Here is a 6,000-nt window from a genome sequence, read left to right on the forward strand (position 1 = left end):
TGCAAAAAAGCAAGGAGCAGAACAGCGAGTATGGCATGCCAGTATTTGTGTCAACAAAACCAGGAAAGGCAGGGTACTGTGCTTCTGCATGCACAGGCCATTTCTGCTACCTGGTAATAGTCATTGCTTCTGGGGAAGAGTATTAGAGGATCATGGTGGGAGGCAGACTTTGTTTTTCCATGGATAAATTTCTTTTCTTTTTTTCTTTTTTTTGAAACGGAGTCTCGCTCTGTTGCCCAGGCTCAATTGCAGTGGCGTGATCTCGGCTCAGTGCAAGCTCTGCCTCCCGGGTTCAAGCCATTCTCCTGCCTCAACCTTCCGAGTAGCTGGGACTACAGGCGTCCGCCACCAAGCCCGGCTAATTTTTTTTTTGTATTTTTAGTAGAGACGGGGTTTCACTGTGTTAGCCAGGATGGTCTCTATCTTCTTTTTTTTTTGAAACGGAGTCTCGCTCTGTCTCCCTGGCTGGAGGGCGGTGGCGCAACCTCGGCTCACTGCAAGCTCCGCCTCCCGGGTTCATGCCATTCTCCTGCCTCAGCCTTCTGAGTAGCTGGGACTACAGGCGCCCGCCACCGCACCCGGCTAATTTTGGTATTTTAGTAGAGACGGGGTTTCACCGTGGTCTCGATCTCCTGACCTTGTGATCCACCCGCCTCGGCCTCCCAAAGTGCTGGGATTACAGGCTTGAGCCACCGCACCCAGCCGGTCTCTATCTTCTTTCTCCTGACCTCGTATCAACGTCCCGTCAGCCTCCAAAGTGTTGGAAATTACAGGCGTGAGCCACTTGTGCCAGCCCTTTTTTTTTTTTTTTTTTTTTTTTTTCTGAGAACGGAGTCTCGTTCTTGTTACCAGGCTGATGCAGGCGTTGGGATCATCGGTCACTGCACTCCACTCTCTCAGGTTCAAGTGATTCTCCCGCCTCAGTCTCCCAAGTAACTGGGATTACCTGCGACCACCACCACGCCCAGCTAATTTTTTTTTTTTTCCTCGAGACAGAGTCTTACTCTGTCGCCCAGGCTGGAGTGCAATGGCTTGATCTCAGCTCACTGCAACCTCCACCTCCCAGCTTCAAAAAATCCTCCTGCCTCAGCCTCCCAATTAGCTGGGATCACAGGTGCCTGCCATCATGCCCGGCTAATTTTTTGTATTTTTAGTAGAGACAGGATTTACCATGTCGGCCAGGCTGGTCTTGACCTCCTGACTTCGTGATCTGCCTGCCTCAGCCTCCCAAAGTTCTGGGATTACAGGTGTGAGCCGCCACGCCCGGCCATTTTTTTGTATTTTTAGTAGAGACAGGATTTCACCGTGTTGGCCAGGCTGGTCTCGAACTCCTGACCTCAAGTGATCCACCTGCCTCAGCCTCCCAAAGCCCTGGGATTACAGGTGTGAGTCACCACGCCCAGACCCATGGATATGTTTCTATGCCATTTTAATTCTTTACTACATGCATGTTTTTTCTTTTTCCTATAATTTTTTTTTTCAGATGAATATGCTATCTGCATTGTGTCTTGGTCAGGAAGTGGTAGGGTCTTGGCTCTCAATCTAACAGGGTGCACAGCTCTTGAAAGGTTAGAAATTCTGCATCTACTCTCTGCTGAATGATGTCAGCAGAAGCTGTGCGACCTTGAGCTTTTATTTCAGTGGTGGTGTTCTTATAGAAATGCTCAGTCGGCAATCACCCTGATCCTTAGAAGTCACTTCACAGTTTACAAAGCTGAGAGGCTCTTCACTTGTCGTGACCTCATCTATCCTTGACGACAGTGTCATGGGGTAACTGGGGAAGGCAGGAACTTGTCCAAGGTCACACAACTGGAAAATGCCCAAGCTGGGCTTCAACCCACATTTCCTTCTCTGCTCCTGTTATGTGGCTTGAAGGAGCACTTTTCTTTTTTTCTTTGTTTTGTTTTATTTTATTTTATTTTATTTTATTGTTTGAAACAAAGTCTGGCTCTTTTACCCAGGCTGCAGTGCAGTGGCGAGATCTCAGCTGACTGCAAACTCCACCTCCCGGATTCAAGCAATTTTCCCTGCCTCAGCATCCCAAGCAGCTGGGATTACAGGTGCCTGCGACCACGCCCAGCTAATTTTTGTATTTTTTAGCAGAGATGGGTTTTTGCCATGTTGGCCAGGCTGGTCTTGAACTCCTGACCTCAGGTGATCCTCCCACCTCGGCCTCCCAAAATGCTGGGATTACAGGCGTGAGCCACTGTGCCCAGCTGTCATCTTTGTTGGTTCATTCTCACAGCCAAATGTACAAGCTGTGGAAAGCATCAGGGACTGGCCCTTGGACCCGATTCTTTCCCATCACCCAGAGTTCTAGGTGATCTCAGCCCATATGCGTCATGGCTTTAAATTCCGTCTAGATGTTGCTGCCTCCCACATTTATACTTCCAGCCCAAACTTCCCCTGCATTCCATCATCCAACTGCCTCCGTGACATCTCCACTTGGATGACTAATAGCTCACCCCCGCATTCATCCTCCCAGAGCCTGTTCCTCCCACTGCTGTCCCCATCTCAGCCCACACCAACTCCAGCCCCCTAGATACTGAAGTCCCAGCACTTTGGAAGGCTAAGGTGGGGGGGATCACTTGAGCCCAGGAGCTTGAGACCAGCCTAGGAAACATAGCGATACCCTGTCTCCACAAAAAATTCAAAATATTAGCTGGGCATAGCGGTGTGTGCTTGTGGTCCTGGCCACTCAGGAGACTGAGATGGGAAGATCACCTGAGCTCAGCTGGAGGCTGCAGTGAGCCGTGATGGCACCACTGCAGCCTCCAGCCTGGAAACAAAACAATTGAGGCCAGTCGCGGTAGCTCACGTCTGTAATCCCAACACTTTGGGAGGCGGGTGGATCACTTGAGGTCAGGATTTTGAGACCAGCCTGGTCAATATGGTGAAATCCCATCTCCATTAAAAATACAAAAATTAGCGGCCGGGTGCGGTGGCTCAAGCCTGTAATCCCAGCACTTTGGGAGGCCGAGACGGGCGGATCACGAGGTCAGGAGATCGAGACCATCCTGGCTAACACGGTGAAACCCTGTCTCTACTAAAAAATACAAAAAACTAGCCGGGCGATTTGGCGGGTGCCTGTGGTCCCAGCTACTCGGGAGGCTGAGGCAGGAGAATGGCCTAAACCCAGGAGGCGGAGCTTGCAGTGAGCTGAGATCCGGCCACTGCACTCCAGCCTGGGCGCGAGACTCCGTCTCAAAAAAAAAAAAAAAAAAAAAAAAAATTAGCTAGGCATGGTGGCATGCACCTGTAATCTCAGCTACTCAGGAGGCTGAGGCAGGGGAATCGCTGGAAACCGGGAGGTGGAGGTTGCAGTGAGCTGTGATTGCGCCTCTGCACTCCAGCCTGGGCAACAGAGAGAGACCCTGTCTCCAAAACAAACAAACAAACAAACAAAACAACAACAACAACAAAGATCTTGAAGCCATCCACGCCTCCTCTTCCTCCCTCCCACACTCCACAAACCCTGCATACTGGATTTCCCAAGTTGATCCAGAATCCTGCCTTTCTGTCCTCCTTCGTCCTGCTCTAAGCCACCTGCATCTCAGGCGTGGAACATTCCAAGCATCCCCACTGGTCTCCCTACATCTGCCATGGCCCCCTTCAGTCGATTTGCAACCTCACGGCCAGAGTGATCTTTGTGAAACTTGTCAGCCTGTGTCTCTTCTCTGCAGAAAGTCTCCAGAGAATGAAACATCCCAGCAATGATCGCCTTGCTATTCCTCCAACTCTCTCCTCCTCCTCCTCCTCCTCCTTCTTCTTCCTCTTCTTCTTCTTCTTCCTTTTTTTTTTTTTTTTTTTTGACAGAGTCTTGCTCTGACCAGGCTGGAGTCCAGTGGCACAATCTTGGCTCACTGCAACCACTGCCTCCCGGGTTCAAGCAATTCTCCTGCCTCAGCCTCTTGAGTAGCTGAGATTACAGGTACATGACAACATTCCTGGTGCTAATTTGGGTATTTTTAGTACAGATAGGGTTTCACCATGTTGGCCAGGCTGGTCTCGAACTCCTGACCTCGTGATCCACCCGTCTTGGCCTTCCAAAGTGCTGGGATTACAGGTGTGAGCCGCTGCCCCCAGCTGGCTGGGCTATTTGTTTTGGGGCTGTTCTGTGTGTTGCAGGATGGTTAGCAGCATCCCTGGCCTCTACCCACTGGATGCCAGGAGCAACTCCCTGATATTTCCAGACAAATGTCCCCTGGAGGGCAAAATCACTCGTGCTGGGAACTGCTGTTCAACCTGTACTGCTCTCCCCCAAAATCCCCACGCCTCCTCCTTGATCTTATTCAGGCTCAGCTGTCACCTCCTTGGTGAGGCCTCCATCTACACTGATGACCACTGTTACCCACCCCAACCCCCACCATCTCCCTTGCTGCTATATTTTTTCCATAGCACTCATCACCATTTAACACACTACCTATTTTATTGTTCTTTTTTTTTTTTTTTTTATTGAGACGGAGTCTCGCTCTGTCGCCCAGGCTGGAGTGCAGTGGCCAGATCTCAGCTCACTGCAAGCTCTGCCTCCCGGGTTCATGCCATTCTCCTGCCTCAGCCTCCCGAGTAGCTGGGACTATAGGTGCCGCCACCTCGCCCGGCTAATTTTTTGTATTTTTAGTAGAGACGGGGTTTCACCGTGTTAGCCAGGATGGTCTCGATCTCCTGACCTCGTGATCCGCCCGTCTCGGCCTCCCAAAGTGCTGGGATTACAGGCTTGAGCCACCGCGCCCGGCCACTATTGTTCTTTTTTATTGGCTTTTATTTACTTATTGTTCTTATTTATTATCTATTTATTGTTTATTACCTGTCTCTTCTTTTTTTCTTTTTTTGAGATGGAGTCTTGCTCTGTCACCCAGGCTGGAGTGCAGTGGCCGGGTCTCAGCTCACTGCAAGCTCCGCCTCCTGGGTTCACACCATTCTCCTGCCTCAGCCTCCTGAGTAGCTGGGACTACAGGCACCCGCCACCTTGCCCAGCTAGTTTTTTTGTATTTTTTAGTAGAGACGGGGTTTCACCGTGTTAGCCAGGATGGTATCGATCTCCTGACCTCGTGATCCGCCCGTCTCGGCCTCCCAAAGTGCTGGGATTACAGGCTTGAGCCACCGCGCCCGGCCTGTATTACCTGTCTCTTCTTACTAGAATGTAAGCTTCAAAAAGCCAAGGCTTGGCAGGGTGTGGTAGCTTACTGTGTCTGTAATCCCAGCACTTTGGGAGGCCAAGGCGGGTGGATTGCCTAAGGTCAGGAGTTTGAGATCAACCTGGGCAACATGGTGAAACCCCGTCTCTACTAAAATACAAAAAATTAGCTGGGCGTGGTGGCGCATGCCTGTAGTCCCAGCTACTCAGGAGACTGAGGCATGAGAATTGCTTGAACTCGGGAGACGGAGGTTGCAGTAAACTGAGATCTCACCACTGCATTCCAGCCTGGGCGACAAAGTGAGACTTTGTCTCAAAAAAAAAAAAAAGGCAGGGCCTGGCATAGTAGGCACTCAACGAATAGTTCCTGAAGGAAGGAGTAAATGCCAGCCCTTGTAACAGATGCATGAACATATGAACATGAGACCTCGGCCTCAAGAGACCTGCATTCCATCCTGGGTGCAGGGAGTAAACAGGCAAATAAATGTGTGCAGTGGCAGGTGGCTATCAGAGCAATAACGAAAAAGAAAGCAGGTGTATCTGTTTCCTAGGGCTGCCGAAACAAAGCAGCACAACTGGGTGTCTTAAAACCATAGAAATATATTATTTCACAGTTCTGGAGACTGCAAGTCTCAAATCAAGGTGTGGGCAGGGACATGATTCCTCTGAAACTTGTAGGGGACAGTCCTCCTGACCTCTTCCTATTAGCTTCAGGTGGTTGCTGGCAATTTCCAGCGTGTCTTGGCTCGTAGATGCATTGCTCCAATCCTCTGTCTTCACATCGTCTTCCCTCTGTGTCTGTCTCTGTGTCCAGATCGCCTCGCCTCGCCCTCGCCTCGCCCTCCCCTTCCCCTCCCCTTCCC

Source organism: Rhinopithecus bieti, unplaced genomic scaffold (assembly GCF_001698545.2).
Source record: "Rhinopithecus bieti isolate Rb0 unplaced genomic scaffold, ASM169854v2 scaffold_10347, whole genome shotgun sequence".
NCBI lineage: Eukaryota > Metazoa > Chordata > Mammalia > Primates > Cercopithecidae > Rhinopithecus > Rhinopithecus bieti.